Genomic DNA, 24,607 nt, shown 5'->3' on the forward strand with positions numbered 1-24,607 from the left:
AACATATTAAAGAAAAGAGGGAGAGGAATTAGAGAGCTTAAAAAATAAAAGGGTTGCCCTGTCCTTCCAAAAAAGTGATGTAAGAGGTAAGGAAGTTAAGAGACAAAACTGAACAAATGAGTTTGGGGGGAAAGCTAGCCTTTTACGGAGTAAAAGGAAACACAAAGATTGAAGTACTTTTGGCCAGCTTAATGAAGGGTTTTGAAATTGAGGGTCCTTAGAGGAAACCTGGAATTAGAACAAGTTAAAGAAGTAAAGAATGTTGGGAATGAATGGAGAGGGCTTGTTTGTCTAGAGCTGGTGCCTTAATAGAAAAAAGGCAGCCAGCAGCAATGGCCTCCGCTGATAAATTGGCATGTATAAGAATGGAAGCAGGAAAGCAGAGTGCTAATGACAGAGATTTTTTTTTTTTTTTTTTTTTTTAAGGAGCACATGAACTAATCCAAAGGAGTTACTTAAAATTACAGTTTGCTTTTTCCTCTCTCTCTTTCTCAGAATTGTTTAAAGAGAAGAGAGAAAGGAAAAGGAAAGGGGTAATTTATAGGATGTATCTTAGGAACTATTATTAGAAGAATAAAATGAGAACTACTGGCAAATGTAAGTGCATTAGAAATGCAGTAATTAAAAGTTTCCATAATAAAAAGTGAAAATCAGAGCTAGCAGTCTTCTATTAACCTACTGTGACTTATAATTCACATTTCACTTTTTTCTCCTAGCACAAATTTCCTTGTTACCAGGTGTAATATCCACATGCGATTTTTTGTTGTTGTAACCCTATATATATAGTTGTGTAGAGCTTAATTTGTTTTTATATGTGCCTTTAGTTCATCAGCTTTAATTTTAGGGCAGACTTTCTCTGTGCTTTGTAAAGCACCCAGCATAGCTACTCTGTTAGCAATTATGTCTATTTTGGTAATATAGCAATTATCAGTAAGTGATATGGAAATAATGAAATGCATTACAACATTGATGGAAAGGAAAGGACAAGGAAAGATGTGTATTTATAAAGTGTATTTATTCTGGGAAAACTGAGATGGTGCATAAGTGTTGGGAAGTGGGAAATTAAGGACGCACCTAGGAAATAAAGTGGGAATAAGATCAATGCAAGGAGTGTGATGAATCAGTTCTTAAGGAAATTAGCCTAAGTTCCTAATAGATGTTTAAGCATTTTATGAACACATGCAAGCACTTGGGTTTCTAAATCTTAAATTAAGATATGCTCAAAATTTCATGAGAAATCAATATCCATTAAAATACTGAGCATGTGAAACCTATGTAACTTTACTAACCATTGTCACCCCAAGAAACTTTAATTAAAGAAAATAACAATAATAAAAATAACGTAAGATACTTTTTAAACAAAATACTGAGCATGTTTTGGCAATGTTCTAAGCAATACCTACGTTATTCCATTTTAAATATTTCTAAATTGTGTAGAAGAGTAACAATATAACCTCGACTTTATGAATGAGAAACTGATTGAGATGTGAAGCAGCTTGCCCAGTCACACAGGTAGTTAAGTGACAGAGATTTCAAATACAGACTGAGTTTGGTTTTGAATAAGGTTGACTCCTGAGAGAGGCACTGGTAACCATTAGACCCTCTGTGTCCAGGAGGACCATAAAGATAAAATGTTACTGTTGTAGGTGAGATTTTTACAAAGAAACCAACAATAGTATTTAAGTACTTTATTGAAAAGGCAGCACATGCTGAGGAGCTTAGTGTTCTCTACTCCAGGGATGGAGATGCTCTCTGCCTACCTCATTGTAGTATACCAAACACCTCTCAAAGATGATGTCTCAAAGTGCCCAGGTTATTACAAGGAAATGTCAGAAACACTGGTGGAAATAGAACAGAAGAGCAAAACAGAACAATCAGATATCCTTATGTAGGTTCCTATTTCTTTTGCTGTATACACTTTCTAAAATGTCTCTGGTTCCAGGACAAATTAAATTTCATTCAGTTATGTTTGGAGATTATGTTTGTGTGCTATTTGAGAAATGATCATGTTTCATCAATTTTTAAATGTTATCCCCAATAGTTCTGGCATTTGTTCCAACGACAGAGGAAATAATTTGAAAATAAACCAAAGTACGCCCAGTACCTTAATCATTTAGCATTGATAACAGAAAAAGCCAGGGATGGAGGGGAAGCATCTCAAAAGACAGTCAATGCATGAAAGCCTTTTTGTTAATAACCAGAGGCGTCATTTCCTGGTAATCCTTGATTTGGGGGGAATGAAAGGTAATGTGAGGCTAGAAAGAGAACACCTCACAGTACTAAGAACAAAAATAGTTTGACTTGCAGCAATATAAAATTTACCATGTGCATAAGCATATATCTCTCTTGATCTGTCTCTCTGAGAAGCAGAAGCTGTGTATCCTGGGGAAAATCACTTATTCTTTCTTAAGCATCAGCTTCCTCAATTGTAAGATGGGGAAAACAATAATTGTACTGAGGCAAGTTACTTGACCTCTCTGTTCCTCGATTTTCTCATCTGTAAGATGAGAGAAAATAGTGTTAGATTGAAACATAGTTTTGCTGATATCTAACTGTTTCTTACCTACAACAATGGCAATTTCATATGGTTCAACCTAATACAACGTTGTTGAGAAGATTAAATGGATGAATACTCTTAAAACAGTGATGACCTTTTATACACACCCAGTGTTAGTTGTGTGAATATATGATCTCAATTCATTTTAATAATAGCCTGTGACAGATAATAAGGTTCTGCCTTTGAATATAAATTTATGTGAAAAAATGTAGATAGTATTTATAGATTTATAGGGGAGAGAAATGTAGCTTTACAACTGTAGTGTAATACTTTGTCCCGTAGTTTCTAGACTACCAGTGTTTGTATATTTTGTCAACCAGCTTATAAGCTCTCTGAGTTATTTCTCCCTCCCATCCAAATTTACCGTCTACAAGGTGCTTGGCTAGTTTTGTAGCTGAGATTTCAATAATACTCATGTGACTTTGTTTACCTTATAACACTGTTGAATCAATATTTTTTATAAAACGCCTTTGAAAATGAGCAAAGAAAATAATACGCATATTGTGTAAAGTATTCTCTGCCGTGAATAAAGGTACTATATAAAAGTCAAGGTATTATTATCATTAAATAAACTTATTATTGGATTTTTCCAGTAATTTAAAAGTATAATAATTATTTTGGCTACTCTTCTATCTGAAAATAAGCAAACTAATTTAAACTAGTACTTAAAATATTATTTATTTTAAAAATAATGTAGAATGTACCAGGATATTTTCCATAAAAGGATCTTTTTTAAAAATATGCAAAATCTAAATGATTAAGATGTAGTCATCTTTGGTGAACACTATCAAAAAAATAAAGATAAAAAAATAAATAGATAAATAAATAAAGATCAAAAGAGAAACATACTGTAGCTATTTCTCCCACCCTTCTTTTTCCTCAAATGTAATCATCTGAAAATATTCCTATAATTTTTGAAAGGATTGAAAGGAACAAGAATTTTAATATTGTATATTCAACATATTATCTTATTTGACTGAAAAATATTTTTTCCCTTAATATAGTACATGTGTATATAGTGAGAAAAAAACTTTATATGTAGAAACCCATGAGACTGGTAGATTTTTTATTTTATTGGGTTTTTTGGTTTGGTAAATTCCTGGATTTTGTTTCTAAATGGTAACTTTAGATACCGACTAACATCATCTTAATTTTACCAAAGAGAAGACTGAAGATAGGAAAGTAGGAATGAAGTTACATAACAAGAACCAGAAAGAGTTCAAGCCAGGTCTCAAAATCCCTTGTCCAGTGTTCTTTCTTTTTCATTTGGATGCTACTGACTTATGTCTACTAATCTATCCTAGAATTTAACAACTTTAATAGTCTTACTTTTCTTTCTTTTTAGCTGATAATATCTTTCTTTTTAGCTGATAATAAATTTAGAGAATAAAATTCTCTAAATTTATAATGGTATCGTTGGAGTAGACAGATACTCATTGAGCTAAGGAATAAAATACCAAATTTTGCTTGAGAATAATAAAAGACTTTTGGACCATATCCACAATTTAAATTATTAAAATAGAGTTACCATTTGTGGGACTTAGTGAAACATTTATCTGGATAGTTGCTAATGAACATTAGAAAGATTTATAGATTTTTGTCTATCTCAGTCTTTTCGTTTTCTATTCATTCTTGTTCAAGGACACACAAGTCCTATCAGAATGATGTTTGAAGTAGAATTCAGGTACTATGAAAATATTTTAAAATAAAGATAGCTTTTAAAAATGATGAAGATATTGTAACTCACGTAGAAAAACTGAAGCAATATAAGACATTTTCTTTTTTAATTTAAATCTCCAAACTGCTTTCCCAACTAACCCTTTCTTCTCTTTCTACTATCCCCAATTTACCAACTCAGTTGCTATCTTTCCAGTCTTTACAAAATGATTTAGATGCAGCTAGGAGTTCACTATAAATTTGATCCACATATACTAAAGAAAACCAACAAACAAATATGAAAATAATATATATTTCTCATCCTAAGAGAGAGAATCTCACTGGATACATGACAAACTGATGACAAGAAAAAACTAACCATGTGTCTAGGACAGCTCATTTATTATCACCACCACCAGTCCTTCATACTCTATTTCCTCACCTTTCTTTATGTTCCTTGTTAGCACTCACAATAATCTGGCATACTGCATATTGCCTACTTATTGTCTTTTTCCCCCTCACTAAATGGTAAGCTCCACGAGAACAGAACAGGAACTTTGATAGATTTTTATTTTCTTAAACAATGCCTGACATACACAGAGTATTCATAAATATTTGTTGAATAAATAAATCCACTGGGGATTGTTTGGGGACTATAATTTTATGGCTAACTGAATAAAACTATGTTTGTTGAAAGGGTTTCTAAAATGTCTGTAGTTAGCTTGACAATATTTCTATTGTAGTTGATTTTCATATTCTTTTTGAGGGTCATAATTCTGAATATCACTTCTTATATAGTATAATCCATAAGTCATGGGAGTTACAGTAAAGTTCATACAGACTTTATGACTGATACTGTTTTGAATAAATCTTCAATTTAGATGTGATTTCTTATAATTGGCCAATTTCCCTGAAAAGGAAGTAACTAAAATATATTGATCAATTGAGAACTGCAGTTAATTGGGGTTTTTTCTAAAATTTATTATACAGAACAGAGTAGGCACTCAATAAATATTTGTCAAATATGTGAAGTCTAGTTAGTTAAAGTAGACTTACTATTTTGTTTTTAATTTCTCAAAGAAAAAGAGAAAGTTTCAATTAAATATGTAATAGGCAATAGCTTTAGAATCCACAAAGCAGACAAGTAAGGTATTTTTTAAAGTACCTCAAGTTCTTCTCCTTCTCTTCTTCTTTTTAATCTTCCTTTCCCCCTTCCTATTTATTCTCTTTCCTTCTCTTTCTTTCCTGAACAATTTAGTTCTAAACCTATTAGGTGGGGACAACTAAGGAGGCTTACATAGAGGGTGTGGGAGGAGAAGACCTCAGAGGCCTAAAGAGCAGTGTTGAAGTTAAAAGGTGAGAAGGACACCTGTGTGGGAGGTTGGAGTGTTTAGCAGCAGAAGGGTATTGGTTACACCCAGGGAGATTGATCAAATAAGTAAATATATTAAGGATAATTAGGAGATAAGGTTTGCATTGTTGGAGAAAGTAGTTATAAATATGTAATTGAATACTGTGGTATTCGTTTGGACGTTACAGATATCAGTTTAAACTCTTGGTGTGATATAGATATAGATATAGATGATATAATATAGACAATATAGATATAGAGAGATCTAGAGATAGACATATGATAATATTGGTACCGTGTTTCCCCAGTACCTAGCCGGACAATCAGCTCTAATAAAATCTAGCCGGACAATCAGCTCTAATGTGTCTTTTGGAGCAAAAATTAATATGAGACCCAGTATTATACTATATTATATCATATCATATCATGTCATATCATATTATATTATATAAGACCCGGTCTTATTTTATTATAAGACCGGGTCTTATATTAATTTTTGCTCCAAAAGATGCATTAGAGCTGATTGTCCAGCTAGGTCTTATTTTCGGGGAAACACGGTATATATGGGGAGAGAGAGAGAGAGAGAGAGAGAGAGATGGATGTAGATAAATAGGTGACTTTTTTCATACATGTATTTCCTTGGTTCCAGATCCTGAAAACAATGATACACCCAAAACAATGTGCACACTTGCCAAGATCCCAAATCTTGATTTGTAAATATAATTTTCAACTAAAAGAACCAGAACTCGTTGGGAAAATAGCTGATTCTAGACAAAATGAGCCTAGAATATCTTATTGGGCCAAAAGTATGGAAGTAAACAATGCCAGGGACATGTCAAAGAAAGAAAAAGTCAGATAAAGGGGGAGCACACTGGCTGTATCTGAGACTATTTGAACATCAAGGTGAAAAATAGAGCAGATTATAACCCATTGGATAAAGTTGATATTCAGTCCCTATTGACATAAATAAATAAATAAGTTGAAAGTTAATTTACTTTCCCGAAATATACTTACAAAAAAGGGATAAAAGAACAAGTTTACAATAATCACCTTATTCATGAGATTAATATTAGCATCACAAGTAATGTCCCCACTGATAGGATACATTGAGATGAACATTACATCGTTTTTGCTGTTTTCCTGATAAAGATAGATAACCTGAATCTAATAATGAGAAAGCAGAAGATAAACCTAAAACAAGGAACATCTTGCAAAATAACTAATTTGTAATCTTTAAAAATGTTAAAACCATAAAATTCATGGGAAAACTGAGGAAATCTTCTAGACTGAAAGAGACTAAAGAGGCATAATGACTAAATTTAATGCTTGATTCTGAACTGAATTATTTTGCTATAAAGGACATTATTGAGGCAAGTAGCAAAATGTGAATGGGGTCTGAAGACTATATGGTAATGATGTTTCCATTTTTTAAATTTTATTTTAGTGGTTGTATTTCAGTTTCAAAGAAAAATTTCCTTGTTTGTAGGAAAAATATGTTATTTGGGAATAATGAGTCATGATATTAGAAAATTACTCTCAACTAATTCAAGAACAATGTTATTTGTAATGTAGTTACAATATTTTTGTGATGAAACATTGTTTCAAATTAAGAAGATAATTTTAAAATTTCAAATTCATCATCTTCCATGAAATTTTGTCATAATCCTGAAATAGTATTCATGTTAATTTATAGAAAATTCTTTTATATTTATTAAAAAATCGTTTTTAATACTACAATTTGAGGTATAGAATGTAAAATAAAGTGGAATAGACATGAAAATGAACAATTATACTTTGTGGGAGTTACAAAGAAAACAATTAAGACCTCTCAAACATTTGGTATTGATGGTTGTATAATGATTTTCTGTTTTGTTTTGTATTAAAGGTCTTTATACGTACTTTAGTGGGAAGGAACCAGATATCTACAATAAGTATTAAAATATCAATGAATATTATCTAAACAGAAAATAATGATACTTCCTTAGAGACAAAAAACAGTAGAGTTGGTATGCGGACACGTAACATTTTGTATGTATTAGCATTGACACAATACAACTATTATCAAATAGCACGCCAAATAATAGATTACAATGTTCCCTAGCTGCCTGAACTTGAAATGAATTCCAGCAAGAACAGGTCATACAGGCCATGCATGAGGTGAATCCTAGGATGGTGCTGCAGATATCATTGCATCTATTCAGTGTTATCGATGTCTGAGTGTGCAACAGACACAGCCAAAATTAGAACAACAATGAATGTACTATCAAGATGGATTTGTTCAAAGGTATGGTGCTGTACTTGGGAAAAATTGGATAATTTTCATTAAAAAAAATAGACAGTGTAATTGGAGAAATTATGACATTGAAATATCAAGCTTGCCAATTTGGAATTTAAATATTAAAAATTCAGATTAGAATATTAAGCTCATATTAAGAATATGTAGTGGAATAAACTAAAATAATTTACTTGTATTTGATCTCTAGTTTAGTTGGTCAATCAAGTAATCATTTTTATCATATCTCGCACTTAAAATATCTGGAAGATCATCATTTTTATTTCTATTGCAAGGGATCACAGAGGTTGACCATCTTTCTTCTCTAAAGGCAAAGAAAATTTAGACTATCTTTTGAATATTGCTTTCCCTGTTTTGGGGGACACTATGTATTCTTTTAGGGAATTGAGTTGTGGTATGAAGGGTTTGGAGTATGACTAGAGATGTGAGGAATATGGGGGCCTGAGGTTATCTGAGATTTGCTGCCCCCAAAAATTTTGCCCCAGTATGGTAGAAGAAGGTAAAAGCGGTCAAATATATGGTGATGGAGGGAGAACTGCTCTGGGTGGTGTACACACAATGCAATATATAGATGATGTATTATAGAATTGTACACTTGAAACCTATATAATTTTACTAACCAATGTCACCCCACTAAATTTAATAAAGATTTAAAAAAAAGATTTTTTGCCCCATGTCTACAGAGCTGCCAGCCCACAGGGAGTTCCCCCTGGTCAGGCATTGTGATGTGCTGATAGAAACCAATAAATAGCAAGAAGGCTTCATGGACTCTTTCTTAATGTATGAAAAAATTAACTTTTCACAAATATGATGATTTGAAAAAACTTATAACTTTCATTTAGGGAAACACTCAGAGTTCTGTGTTAATAAGGACATGGAGGACAAGTAACACAGCGTTCAAAATATAGTTCAGCTCTACAGTTATGGAAACTTAGACAAAGTATTTGATCTTTGTGCCTCATTTTCTTTATATGTAAAATAAGGGTAATTACACCCTCATCATAGGATTATTATGAGCGTTAAGTGAGACAACACATGTAAATTGAATAAAGTAGTACTTGGGACATGGGACACACTAATTCCTAGCCATTATTATAATTATGAGGAGATCCAGGAACAAAGAGAAAGATATTAGGCAAAAATAGAAGCTATACTAAGAAATCAGTGATTTCTAAGAACACATTTTGATTGATCCTTATCTGAATAAATATATTTATTGGTATGTATGTAGATGACACCATATTAGGGCATGCAAGGACTGATTTTTTGTTTTTAATCTTTAAAAATGGAGATGATAATAGCAGTATTCCTCACAGCATTGTTATAAGGGTAATTGTAAAACTTAAAAATTTTTCTGACACTTCTAATAAGCACTAAAAAAAACCACTAGTTGTACAACTATTGCTAATTATTATTATTATCATTATTATTATTATTACTTAACTTTATGATATAATAAGATCAGAGTGAGAGATACATGTGAAGGCCTAATTACAATTCTATAGTAAGGTAAGAACAGAAGAGCTAGCATTTCTAGTCTTTTTAAGAATGAATACAGTTTTTCCAGATGGAAAGGAGGGGAAGGACATTCATGGATTCCCCATGTGTTTTACCTAAACTTGACTTGTTTTCAAAGAATCCCTAGACCCACAATTATTCCACGGAGAAAGTGCTTTTGAATTGACCATGTCCACACAAACTAATCAATCAACAAGTATTTGAGCACCAAATCTGTGAAATATGCAGATAAAATGTAAGACAGCCTCCCAGCTGGTTTTCCTATATCCACATTCTCTTTTCTTTAGCATACTTTTCATGAGGTCGACACACTAATCTTCCTAAATGCAATTTTCATCATTTGTAACTGCCAGAGAACATAAAGTCATTCTCAAATGTCTGCTGTATCACGCCCAAATGACTCTACCTAGCTTTAAGGATCCTCTACAGTCTTGCAATTCATAGTATCACACTGACACCAACATGACCTGGGAACTTGTTAGAAACAGACAATCTCACAACTCAATCCAGACCTCCTAGAGTGTGCAGTTTAACAAGATCCCCAGGTATGCAAATTGAAGTTTGAGAAACATTGCTCTACAATATCCATAAATCTAAACCAAACAAAAGCACAAGACCGGAACACAACCCATCGTCACATCAAGAAGAATTAAATCCTTTCATTAATATTTTTGCATCCCAATCAACCCTTTTGCTCATGTTCTTAACCCCACTACAAATTTCTTATTTCCTTCCCACCTACTAAGTCCCATCCATTGTTGAAGGTCCTGGGAAAAGTCCCATATCTTCTATCAAACTAAGACCATTTCAAGCCAGAGTAACCGTGCTGAATACCTGCATTTAGGTCAAAACCATTTCATTCTTTTTATCATTCATGGAATGATCATTTTCTGAATTGTTGTAATTGTTAACCAGGCCCTGTTGCCTTGGCCAGAATGCAAACAAAAATACAGACTTCCCCTGCCTTCACTAAGCTCACAATCACAGCAATAATGGTTTAGTAAAGATATCTTAAGTTTCACAGGCAAGAAGTACAAGTGGGTAGATGTAGGGATGCAGGACCATATTGCCTGAAACTACATGATTTGTGCTATTTTTGTTGTTAAAACTACTTAAGTAAAGGGAGTAATTTTGTTGAACTATATTAAACCTTTTCGTAGCATAAAATAGATTAAATATTTCAACTGATAGAGACAAAGACAAGAGATACTATGCTTTCATCGTTTTATGCCAATTTCACAATTCTGCAGATAATTGTTAAGTTTTTTTAGAAGCCAGCAATATGTCTTTCTTCATCCATTCAACAAATACCCGAATTTTAAAATAGCTCTTCTTTGTCCTTTTCTGACTCCCTAAGTTTAGACATGGTAGGCACTAAGTAAATACTTGTTGATTGAAGACAGTCTTTGATCTCAAGTTGGGACTAGGTTTACACACATGGAACAACCATTGCACAAATGCAGCCTTTTCCTCCCACTGCTGTCATGACATAAGGAAACGTTCTTGAATTTGCAATGACATTTTAGTTTACTAGTAGTGTCTTTTGGATCAAAATGTTCCTCCAGAGTGCCATGGAAGTTTCTGTTTCTCTGTAGCTAATGTTTGTGTTCACCAGAAATGGTTGGATCCCAGCCAACCAAATGGAATTGGCTAGTAAAAGCTTTTGTGGGTGAGCATTTTGGAAACAAGATTCAAGACCATTTGCCAGCAAATCTCAGCAGGTGGAATTTAAACAACATAAGTTAATGTAAAGGTCTGATGTGAAGAGGCCTGGAAGGGCAGGGGAGATAAAATGCTTAATGAAGTCTGTAACATCCCGTATTCTTTGATAGTAAAACTAAAAGTTAGCTTTCCTCATTATTGCAAAACCACTTATCAGCTCTTTAGATAAAAACAGATGCTCTGGTAGACAGCCATTCTTCAAAAGATCTCATGCTCCAGACAGCACTGTAGTACATGAAGATTAAATATTACACAAGACCTTTTGTGAGCCCCTGAGTTCCTTCAATGTGATTCAAGTTTCCTTGTGTGAGTGGAATCACACAAGGGAACGTCAAAACCAAACAAAGTAAAAAGATTAGTTCCAACTAACATAAACTAGCACTTTACAGGATCTGGTGTTACACAGAAAGCACACATGACTCAAGAATCAGCAATTTCCATATATATATATATATATATATATATATATATATATATATACACATACATATATATATGTATATATATATATATAATCTTCAAATTGGTTACAACTTTTCTTTACTCTTACTCAGCAATCTTGCTGAAGACGAGCATTACCACATGATGTGCAATTTTGTCTTCAACTTGTCATTTCTCTGGGTACAGAAGAAAAGCTCTAGACCCTTAATTGAGCAATTAATATTTCTTAAGTGAATATAGAGTCTGAGGGTAGTGCCAAGATCTTCTTTTCATCCAGAGAACAGGGCTAACACGAGCGGTGGTGTCTGTGTTGCCTGGCAGCACGCCAGCTTTAGGTAACAGAGCCAAATCAAGACGGAAAGGGGGACTCATTCTTTACCTTTAGTCACTCGCTGGCATCTACAGAGGTTCTTGAAAGAATGCCAGTTAGGGCCAATTTACATGTCTCCTTGGAGGTTTTAGATGACTCTTCACCAAAAACTGTTTGGTTTTCTCATTGAGACTGTTTCTCCAGAGTAGGATTTGCAAACTTGCTGCTGAATACGCTCTTTGCAGATCATTGCTAGGTTTCCATACCAACATAAAGCAGTGGTACTTGAAAAATTCATTAAGAAGTGACTCATCTTAACTCCTAGGTCTAAATTTGTGGAGTGGTTCTACTACATTTTCTATAATGTCCCAGAATGTAAGCAACAGAAAATAAAGAGTTCATATGCAAACAGTTAATGGAATATGCCCAGACAAGGAACTTCTTTCTTCAAACTTTGTGCCATTGTTTAAGCACTTCTAGTTGTTTTACGCTTTTCTTTGGCTAGAGGTAGGATCCACTTCTCTGGAACTTCTACCATTTGTCTTAGTTTTCTAAAACACTACAGTCTCCCTCCCATAAGAATACTCCTAAGGTTATATGGATTCCAAACATCGTCATTAATGAGAAGTTAGCTTTTCATTAACGACATTTCGAACGTAGTCTGCTAATACTCAGCTCAATTAAAGTTAAAAAATACATAAGACCTGTATTTGAAATAACTTTTTTCTATGTTTGGTTAAATTTTGATTGAAGCTATACTTAGTCATCTGTAATACAAAAACTGCAATCTAGAAATTGCTATTAAAACATCGGATTGGTATACCCAGCTATCAAAAGCATCTTTTAGGCTGCCTCCATTAATGAAAATTTTACTATACACTACCGAATGGTGACTGAAAAATGCTGAAATACTACTGTCAGACACTGGTGTAAAATTTCTCACCAGAGAGCTATATAGCTTCAAGATAAAATGTTTGCTCTCTAAATACTAATTTTAGCAGCCGCTAAAATAGTTAGGAAGACCTTCGATCATGTTGCTTCTTAATTACAGTTTTAAAAAAATTATATTACACAGTATCAAATTAAAATATAGTTACTCTTTGCAAAATTCTAGACATTTATGAAAACATAATTTGCTAGCACTTTAAATCAGGCTTAAAGACAGTTTAAATATGCCTTATGTGCCCACAAGTTTCTCTAGTCTTTTGCAAAGCTAAAGCGATAATTTTTCCAACAATGTAGATGGTTAATACTCACCAAAGCTACATCAACAATTTAATACATCATTCTTTAACTTCTCATTAATATTGTATTACTGAAGCTTGACCAAATTTTCTTCATGCTTGGCCCTGCGTTTAAGTGTGATACTCTAGTTTTCCTCCTATATCAGGTTTTGCCCTGTCTTCAATTATCATCATTCTTTCTCTTACCCGATTTCAAGAAATAGAAAAAGCCTCTTTGATGTGCCAATCCAAAGTATGTTCAGATAAAATGTAAATAATTCAATAGGCTTGTTAACGGTTGATATTTGAATGTTGAAGGTTGTTTCCTTTACTCATCAGCTCTCCTGTTGAAGTGAGATGACCCATGGTAGTGACTTGGAGTGCATTTTGAATTGGTAAAAAAACAAACAAACAAACAAACAAAAAAACCTTCTGCTAGAGGAATGGTGACAGAAATAGCAAAAGGAAAAAAAATTAATTAAATAGGAACGTCCAAATGCATATTCTTATCAAGTCTTATACTTGTCCAATAGTTAAAAGCCTCTCTGAAAATATTTATATGTGTGGGTGGAGGCAAGTTGCCCATTAAATTGTAAGAAGCATTATCAGATTCATCAGACTTGGTTGTAAATTTGACTATACATTTTGGCTCATAGAAAAATGAGGAGGAAATATCTGATTAAAGTGTGCATTGCTGCTGAGGCAACTGAATGTTGCCATAGCAATTGAGATGAAATGTGCAAGAAGTGAGATAATTAAATCTAACCCCTTTAATAGTTTTGAGTCAATGCACTGCCAATAATAAAAGTTATCTACAGTATTAAGATAAAAACATTCCTCATGGAAAGTCTTACTAGTATTTTGTTGTACCCTTTCTAAATACATGGCTTTAGGTGAATAATTTAAATATTCTATTTTAATAATCAAATACAGTTTTGACCTTGGTCTGCAGTTGCCTAGAATTTCTGCTCGTTTATTGTATCATAGGAGTAGACATCTATAAAAAATATCCAATTTTTTTTTCCTCTAGTTCTTATAAAAAAGCATACTAAAGCCAAAGCTGTCATATTTGAGCTTGGAATTCAGTAATATCTAGAACGTACTGCCCTCTTCAGGAGCTGGTGCTTAAAAATACTTTGATAATATTTTTTAGCAGTTTAGAAATTATAAATATGAGTTGTAATAGTAAAAGTTTTATTAATAATTCTTTAGGAATAAAAACCACATACAATAAGTATTTCTAAGTTTAAATTTTTTTCCATCAAAATCTTTCATTAAAAATCAATAAGTACAAATTTTGAAGTAAATTATTATTTATGATTAAATATGAAAAAAATCATTCCCTTAAAGAAATTACAATCATGGGGAAAATTCCTAAATTGTTACAGAACTTCAAACTTCCATATTTACTATCCAAATGTTTTTTTAAGAGTAAAATGTCTAAAAATTAAAATATTCTCTATTTGAAAATCTGAGTAGGATACACTTAAAATCTTAGTTTTATTCTCCAGCAAAATGTCAGTAAATTTGTGAACAATATTTGTTGCTTAAAATTTTATCCAGTTTTCATTTACAGAAGCATTATTTTTCTCAGAAATAATGATTTCAAATTACATTAATACATTACAATTTTTATTCAAAATCACTTGAAAATAATATCAAAGGATCAAAATGTCATCATCCAGAAATTCAAGCAAATCCCTTTTCTGAATATGTTATCTAAAAATTTCCTTAGCCATCATCTAATTTTGGCAGAGGGAGATGAACTTTGGGTTTTTTTCTCTAAATTAAGTTTATGGTACTTAAAAAAAAAACAAAGGAAGAGAAAATGACCAATACATAACATGAATTATCAGAATATAAGAAAAGCACATTTTCTTACACTCTTACATCTTCCTTTATATTAGAATTATTGAGCTTATTTTTTCTAATTATTAAATGTGAAAGTAAATGTTAATTAAAAATCTTTAAAAACATTAGAAATTCAATAATAATAAATACCATTTGAAAATACAATTTTGTTCTAATTCTTGCCATGCGATGCAATTAATGCCTTGTTTTGAATTAACAGACTATAGTAAGAAAGTGAATGTTTCTTTATTATTCTTTATTTAGTACAGACTGGAAGCTTGGACTCCTAATTTTGTTTCTCAGCTTCTACATCAGATTTTAATTTCAAAAATTCTAAACAGGAAATTTATTTACATATAAATGGATGTAAGTGTTCATTAATGTTGACTTTAGGAAAGTAGACTCAATTTTCCCTTTGAGTTTTAGGTACTGTATAGCTGTTCCATCTGCATCAATGTGAAATTCAACAGTGCTAAAGTGGAGAAGGGGAAAAATTCTATTGACGATATTCTCTCAGTCCTATCATATTTGTTTTGTGGAAAATAAAATGTTTTTTTCCTTGACTTTTAAAGTATTTATCATAACAATTGCTTAATTCTAAGGTAGCTCTGTCCAAAGGCATGTGATACCCATTCAAGAGTTCTTACAACACTAATTTGTATGTTCTGCAATGGATTTTCTTCATTTTTTGTTTTGCTGCTGGTGCATTACATTTGGCAGTTAGGATCCCTGTGGATGGAAGTATAATAAATACTATTTTCTTTGCTTTCTAGGGTATTTATGGCACAATGATAAATTTCATCTCTCACAGAATGGTAAGTAAAGAGCTCTTTCTATATTTGATAGTACTGAACACAAATGAGAAATAGTGAATTGTTATAATAGAAATGGAGTATCATTTGTTAAACGTGTTGAATGATCTGATAATTACAAAGTAGTTTATACCCTTAAAATAAATGGATGTTACATTCAAATTCTGTAAGCATTTCCAAATTCTCACCAAATATGCTAGAGCTTCTTCAGAAGGAATGTAAGTTCTTGCTTTCTATAGTGGATTACAGTTGAACATAGTGTATTCAACATTTTGTTTTCTAGGATGATTCATTTTAAAATATACAAAGATACACAGATACAGAAATAAATGTGGTTTACATTCTATGATCAGAAAGAAAGAGCATGTCTGTTATACGTATTGAGAGTGAATGAGTAAGAATCCTTTAGAATTTTTAGTTACATAAAAACTGATTATAGGTAATTTATTTTTGACGAGGGCTTTTCAGTATCTGTGATTTTAAAAATATTTGTTTTCTAAGAACCTATATTATAATTTCTAGACAAGCTAGCTAGTGTATGATTTTGTTTAAACACAGTTTTGTTATCTATATGTCTTTATGATTTAAAAGTGTAATATTTAGTTTTAGCCTTTAATCATAACCTCTTTACAATTCAAATAAAAATTAATCTTATTGAATGGGAAAAGTCAATGTAAAGTGATATTTCTCAGCAAATTATTACCGTCCTCTATGAAGATTTTATTCCCCCAGTGGTTCTTGGGTATTTTATATAAAAATAAGAAATTTCTCACTGTAGGAAAAAACAAACAAACAAACAAAAACACTTTGAACTAAACCAATCATTAAAAAGTGCTATGTTAAGTGAAAAAGTGGGGCACAAAATACAGACATTATATATGTGTATGTTCTTCTGTATCATGGGGAAAGAAAATTGGGACCATATTATAGGTTTAGAAAGTAGTTTCACAAAAAACACATAAAACTGTAGGAATATGGGTAGTTTAATAGTCTTCATTCCTTCTTCACTTCTTTGATTTCCTATAATAAATATATATTATTCTTGTAATCAAAACAAAGGGATTTTTTGAGTAATAGGGTAGTCAAAGCAGTATATTTATTATTAATGAAATATGTATATACAAAATTAAGGAAATAACCTCTTTGTGCCAATTACATAATGAAAACGATCTTATACAATTAAAAAAAGAAAGCTTCCACTTAATCCCAGAAGGAACTAAAAATATAAAATGAAGATTAATTGTATATAAAAAAAAACAATGAAAGATTTGAAGTGATGGTAAAGCTATTACTTTTATTAATTTTATTTTAATACAAAAGCACTGCTAGAATTCAGGCACGCATGTGAAAAAATAAACATTTAAAAATTAAAATGAAAAGATCTGCAACTTCACATTGGTTTTTACTATATATGAATTTGGAATTTTATGAACTTTTTTCAGAAGAAAAGGTCTAGCTAGAAAAAGGCTAAAACATGAAGGTAAAACCTTTAAAATAAACTCACACTTTAAGTTAGTAGATCAAACTACACAATAACAACAGAAAACTTTGATCAAAAAGCTAGGAATACGGGTAGTTTAATCTATAATCTGAAATCAGTTGTCATCTTTGTAACTTTAATGTGCAAGTATAAAGAAATGTTAGTGCAAGAATTTCTTTTAACCTAAATAATGTTAATAAATCATTAAATAATATTAAGAAACCAAATGTTAATAGTAAACATAGAGCAACTAATATATTTTTGAGATTCAAGATTTCTTCTCAAGAGTAATTTATTACAGGGTGAAAACTTAGCATAAAAGTATAATTTGTATTTATACCTCATGTGTCCAGCAATTTTATCTGGAAATAAGCCAATAATTTTAGAAGAAATTTAGGAGGAAAAAAGGGTACTCTACAAGCACCTAATACTGTTCACATTAATGCTTCTGAAATCCTCACTTCCAGGATTGGTCTTCTGATAGTCCAGCTGACAAACTAAAAAGGATGAGTCTAGCTGACAAACTAGAAAGGATGCTATAAAAGCTGAGAGGGACAAGAGAAGAATGCATTGAAAAATTAGAGGCTGTTTGCACACTTTCACCAGGAGTAAGAATTAGGGACTAAAGACTAGTTGTATGATTTTGAGTAAGATATTTCATATACATGGGCTTAAAATCCCTGATCTGTTAAATCAGGGAGTTATACTGGAAGATATTTGATAAAATCTAAATTCCTTTCTAGCCCTTTCTAGAATTTTGCAATAAAATTATATATCCTTCAACTTACTATACAGAGTATACAATAGTATTGTGAGATTTAGAGTTGTTAGCATGAAAAAGGTTTTAATGATTAAAAGGGTAAACTTCATTAATTTGCAAAATTCACTTACATTGAAAGTCTCATACAAATGATATTGTGTAAATGAGGGATTATATAATGTGTGTTTTGATAATATTCTTTCCCTATTATTTTTCATTTTTTTATTTTTTAAAGATTTTATTGGGGAAGGGGAACGGAAATTTATTGGGGAACAGTGTGTACTTCCAGGACTTTTTCCAAGTCAAGCTGTTGTCCTTTCAATCTTAGCTGTGGAGGGCGCAGCTCAGCTCCAGGTCCAGTTTTTGTTGTTAGTTGCAGGGGGAGCAGCCCCATCCCTTGCGGGAGTCCAACCGGCAACCTTGTGGTTGAGAGCCCACTGACCCATGTAGGAATCTAACTGGCAGCCTTTGGCGTTAGGAGCACGGAGCTCCAACATTCTGAGCCACCGGGCCGCTGCCCTCTTTCCCTATTATTATTTTTTAAATGTACCTAAAAATTTAACCTGAATTTTCTCACTTTGCTTTGAATGAGATAACATTATAAATAGTGTGTGAGAAAAAAATCTAGCATCAGCCTTTTCTGGAGAGTGGGGAGCCAAATTCACCTATTTGTGTATGGAAATGTATATTTCTAATAGCTTTATGCTGCCAAAATGCAAATGTGATATAATCAAAAATTTTAATTCATTATTTTTTACATCCCCTCTATACCATCTTTAGTAAAACTAACATATCATGACATTTTAGAAAGAAAATAAAATTAACCTCCAGTCCATAACCAAGAGCAAGACCAATGTAACAAATTATTGGATAAATAAAACATCTGTTCATTCAAATTATTTTGTTTCTAATATGTAAGTGTGCAAATTTAAGCAAACAGCCAATACTCTGAATTACTATGTAAACTGAATTGAAATGTAGATATATATTTTGTTGACATGTGGCTATTAAAACTGAACTTTAAAACAGAATAAATTTTCAGCACTACCAAATTTTTTTAATAGATTAGAAAAAAATGCCAATTATTTAAATAAAGCAAATTTTTCCATGTAATTAATCTGAATTTCAACAAAATAGGTCTTCCCTCTCATTCCCAATTCTGGCTATACTTAATGAACAAAAATTGAATGCATATTTCTGTGAATAGTCTTCTAGTCTTCAATCAACAATATATTTTATTTCTGAGAACATTAATAAAAAATGTGTTTATTTCATTAAGGACAAAAATTCCATATTGGAGCTAATTACAACCAATAGTTATTTTGCTGTTTTATCTTTTAAAATTCCACAATATTTTCTAATATTAATATATTGAATGCCAAATTTTAGGTCAGATAATAGTAATATTAAAGCATTATTAATTGGCCAACAGATTGATTACTTGCAAGATTTTGAAAAAGCCAAGATAAAAACAGTCTTCTCCTTTTCCTTCAATTAAACTTGCATGCAATTATTCCTGTAGATTATAAATCTCTTTTGGGATTTCCCGTTTCAAACAAACTTTTTGGTTCATTTCACAGGAATAATATTCATCTTAATTAGCAAAAAACAATTGATGGGCTTTTTACAAGAGGAAGTTCACTCCCTGCACTGATTACTGCCACTAGATTATCCTGTTTAAAAAAAAAAAAAACAGCCCTGCTTTTAAAGCAGTTAGTTAAATATGTTATCTGTGAGTGGCCATTGCTTTGAAGACATGATATCTGTCTTGATGCGCGGTTAATGCATTTTATTTTAACCTCCAAACTTTCCTAAGCAATAACCAAAGTTGGCTATTTTATATCAATTCAAATATAAAAAGGAAAATGATGACATATAAAAAGACACTTCTGGTGTGTTAGTGAATTGTTTTATAAAGTTTATAAGGTTAAAATGCATGCTTTAAATTTTTTTTTAAATATTTGGTGGCTCAAAAATAAAATTTCTAATACACAATAAGAAAGAACAAACCATAAGTATCTGAGTTCCATGTGACCTTTCAAGCTGTGTACTCTTCTGAAATTCCTTAACTCTCTTCTTCAATCAGAGCTAAACATTACCTTAAATTTTCTCTATCCCTTGCCTTTTCTTATAATTTTGTCTCATGTATTTGGCTCCCTAAACATGTTATTGTTTGGTTTATATGTTTGCAATAATATATAAGAAAAAAATACATATTCGTGACTTTTCCATTCCACATTAAGTTCTGGAATTCAACCTTTTGCAGCACATAACTATAATTCATTAGCTTATATTATTGTATCGTATTCCATTCTATGACATAATTTGTCTTGTTCATCATTGATGGTTATTTGGGTTGCTTCCAGTATTTTGTTTATGTTTTTTACTATTATATACCATGCTGCTATGAACATTTTGAACATGTATAGGTGGATATGTATGAAAATTTCTCTAGGGCAAGTGGTTCTTAACCTAGAATGATTTTGCCCCCAAAGGATGTTTGGCAATGTGTGGGAACACTTTTGGTTGTCATAATTTGGGGGATGCTACTGGTTTCTAGTAGGTAGAGACCAGCGATAATCTAAATATCCTATAAGACATAGGACAGCCCCCATAACAAAATTACCTGAGCTAAAATGGCAATAGTGCTTGGCTGAGAAAATGCTCTGGAATATGTGCTTTAAAATGAATTGCTGGGTCATGGAGTATGGAAAATTTCAAATTTATTAGATAATTCCTAACTGTTATACAAATATATCAGTTTTAGACCCCTATCAGGAATTTAAATATTCCTGATAAATATTCCAATAGTGCTTCATTCTTGTTAGCACTTAATATTGTCAGATATTTTCAATATTTTATATCAATTTTGTGAATATTAAATTTAAAAAATTCCTCAGAGTTTCTATCATAATCTGTCCTAATAATTTTTAAACTGGAATTACAGAACAGACTCTTAGGCAAAGTAAGAATTTATTGGTTGATGGATCCCAAGGAAGGCTGATTCCAAACCTTAATTCCAGTTATTAAATTTTCTAGGGGTCCATGAACCAGTAAATTGCCTTTGCTGAAGCTTCCTGTAACTTGCAACCAAAATGGTCCTGATAACTACACTTCTTTAAAGAAAATTAAATTCTGAGATGGTCTCCCTGCATGCCGATGGTTCTAGAAGGCAATGGATGAATAATAATTTTAATACTTCTTCCACCACAAGGGAAAGGAATTGCGAAGAGTTCCTGAGTGAGCTCTTTCGAAGTCCTGCCTTGACCAGAATGTGTCTGACGTATTCCTGAGGCAGGTCAAAGTAAGAAGGCTTACCTAAGCTCATTCCTTATGACAAGGTTTAGGACCACTAGTATTCTGACAGTTAAGCTTCTGGTACTTAGAGGGATTCTATCAAGAAGCCCTTCCTGGATGTTGTATTATTTTCCCACTACTTTCTACTGGAGATTTTGAATAGCCTGAATGGAAGAGAAAGTGGCTGAAATTTAAGAGAAAATGTAACTATTATGGAGCATTGTATGCTATGTTTAGCACCTGGTTGGTCCTTTTTAATTTATTTTCTAGTTAGGTGTTACGGGTTGAATTGTGTCCCCCCAAAATTCATGTATTAAAGTCCAAACCCCAGTAACCTCAGAATACAATTGTAATTGCTAATAGTTTTTAAAGAAGTTATTAAGATTAAGTGAGGTCATTTGGAGTGAGCGCTAATCCAATATGACTGGTGTCTTTATAACAAGAGATTAAGACAGGCACACACAGAGGAAGACCATGTGAAGACATGGGGTAGAGATGGCCATCGACAAGCCAGGAAAAGAATTCTCTGAGGAACCAACCCTGTCTGTCAAATCCACACATAAAACGTTTTTCAAGTACCTGCTCTTCTCTCTGTTCCCACTATTATTACCTTAGTTGAGGCTTTGCTTTTCTTACTTGAAATATTCCAATAGCATTAGCTTCTCATCATTCTAAACCAAGCATTCATAGTCATGCTAGGAAACCTAGACAATTGTGAATTTGTTGAAGACAATACTGCTCTGTATTCTCTTCTTATCCCCAATATATATCATATATCAGATGCCAATTTTTAGGTCAGATGATAGTAATATTAAAGCATTATTAATTGATCAACAGATTGATTACTTTTAGGATTTTGAAAAACACGAAGATAAAAGAGTCCTCTGGTCCCTAACTCTGGCTGTGCATCAGAATTTGGGGTGGCATTTTTTTAATTTCAGATTTTCAGGACTCAGACCATATTTATTGAATCAGAATCTATAGGCATGTGGGCTAGAATTGGTATTTTCAATATGTTCCTAAGTTGACCTTATAAATAATGGACATTTGTTACTTGTATTTGCCCATCTTTTTATTGGCGGTAATGTGACAGCTTACCCAAAACTTCTTACTTCTTACTTGTTTACTATTTCTTACTTTGCCTTCTATTATGAATGATAATAGTATTGCTTTATGAATAATAAATCTAATTATACTTTTTTGAAGTAAAATGGTAATTCTTTTACATTAACAATGTCTTTCAGGAATTTTCTTGTTAAAGGTCCCTATTTATTGTGGGCTACAATGTGACTGTCTTCTGAGAAGCTACAAAAATGCCATAAAGATACTTTAATACATGTAACAGTAAAAATAAATGAAGCCTATCTAGTTTGTTCAGTATTGCCTCTAACTATGTGAAAGAACTGGCAGAAACATTTACTTCTCTTGTAGTTATTTTGTGGCCTGGCCTTATTCATATTGATACAAAATGTGTGGTAGGACCACAAGTGAAAGTGGGTTTAGAGTTCACCTTGGTAAAGGAGGAAGTAACATCTCAAATTCTACTATAATCATTCATATTATAAACTCAATTTATGTACTTAACATTTGGCAAAAATTGACAACCTTATACCCTGAAAAGAAAAATCATATTGCTTTTCTTACTTTAAATAAAAAATGTCTTCAAGGCTGAAGCAGTGAGTCTTTGTATCTATTCGTAGATAGGAAACATAACTCTAGAAAAAAATAGCAAATAATGACGATCCTTAGAGATAAACTCTGTTGTTGGTCTATACTTGAAATCAAATGCACTCTCCAACCATTCTTAGATAACAAAAGAAAAACTTGCTGCATATATCTGCCAAACTGATTAATTCAATAAATATTTGGGTTTTGTCTATTATATCAAGTATATAATATAGGAAGATTAAAACATGGCATGATTCCTGTTTTTGTGGAGTTTTCAATTTTGTTAATAGAAGTCACAGTTTAAAAAAATATACGGGATACGTACAGGAACTTGGGATGGAAGCAGAGAGGCAGAGCATGTGAGCAGAAGTCATGCCCAAATAATACTTCCTGGAGGGACCAGTTATTCTGTGCTCAGATGTCAACAGCCAGTAGTACCCTGAAACTTGAGTAAACAAATGAGCATGACCTCTTTCAGTACAGTCTTTGCTATCCATGATACTTTGTAAAAAGGTTGTTACAAAAACTAAGTATTATCCATGGTCTACTCTTCCTGTTCTAAACGTATGCAGTCATGTATTCATTACACAAACATTTTACTAAAAGTACTTACAAAATAAAGCCTCTTCAGCAGACTGAAAGGGCTCAGTATGAAATGATATACTAACTAACTAACTCTAGTCTTTGGTTTATTTCTTCCCAGCTCACATTTTCTAACATCATGGATCCTTCTGATTATAATTTTGACTGCATACAACAATAAAGTTTTAGTGATTCCAAAGTTTGTTAGCATCTCCAGGAACAGAAAGCTCACTATTTCTTCTATCAAAATATTGCATCTTTGACAAATTCTGACTACATATAAGTGATTCTGTTTTTAAACTGAAAATATGCCTTATTATACCTTTCAGCATCTTAATTTAGCTTCTTTGGGCTATTTGGAATTAAACCTAATCCCTCTTCCACATAGTTTTTAATACAAAACATATAGGTGAGACTTTTATGAAATTAGGATAGGCTTAGTAAAGAAGATTTGGAAAATTAAAAGAAGTAGGAAAAAGAAGAAAATAGGCATATTCCCAGTACCCAAGACAACCACAGTTAAAATTTTGATATATCTATTTCTAGACATTTTACTGTAAATAGTTTTGATTGACTATTATTGTACATAATTTATTATCACATATGTACACATACACACACATACATAATTTTGCTTCCTTCTGCTATGGGAAATGTGCTGTAGAGGATGTGTAGGCAGACACTGACAAAAGACAGACCTGAGTTCAAAGTCAAGCATTATCACTTGCCAGCTTTTATTGCCTTGGACATGTTACTTAATCTCTTTCAGCCTCAATTTTCTAATCTGTAACTAGACACCACTTCTTGCAGTTGTGACTAGCATTAATATAAAATGTTTAATACCTTGCTGGCAAATAGGAAAGGCTGATTAATTAAAATTGTTATTATTTTTATACTATTCTGACATAGCAATCAAATATATAACAACTTTGAGGCTAAGTGTTCCTCAATTCTTTCAGCCTTTTCTCATATGAGACGGTTTTAAGTTGTTTTCCCTTGCAGGCTGCTCAATACTGAAAGTTTTGTAATCTTTTCATTCATATCTTCCTTAAGCAATGTTGCTCTCAGAACTGAACGTGGTAACCT

The 24,607-nt window shown here is 32.2% G+C and overlaps 1 protein-coding gene across 16 annotated transcripts in view; it reads left to right on the top strand.

Annotated features, from left to right (window-relative positions):
• The window catches only part of ADGRL2 (adhesion G protein-coupled receptor L2), a 262,905-nt gene that overhangs the window by 33,003 nt on the left and 205,295 nt on the right, over positions 1-24,607 (top strand). For all 16 annotated transcript variants that reach the window (XM_033114137.1, XM_033114136.1, XM_033114139.1 and 13 more), the window contains exon 2: positions 15,696-15,737. The gene's annotated coding sequence lies outside the window, so the exon portion shown is untranslated. The remainder of the gene's footprint in view (positions 1-15,695; positions 15,738-24,607) is intronic.

This window comes from Rhinolophus ferrumequinum, chromosome 9 (assembly GCF_004115265.2).
Source record: "Rhinolophus ferrumequinum isolate MPI-CBG mRhiFer1 chromosome 9, mRhiFer1_v1.p, whole genome shotgun sequence".
Classification (NCBI taxonomy): domain Eukaryota; kingdom Metazoa; phylum Chordata; class Mammalia; order Chiroptera; family Rhinolophidae; genus Rhinolophus; species Rhinolophus ferrumequinum.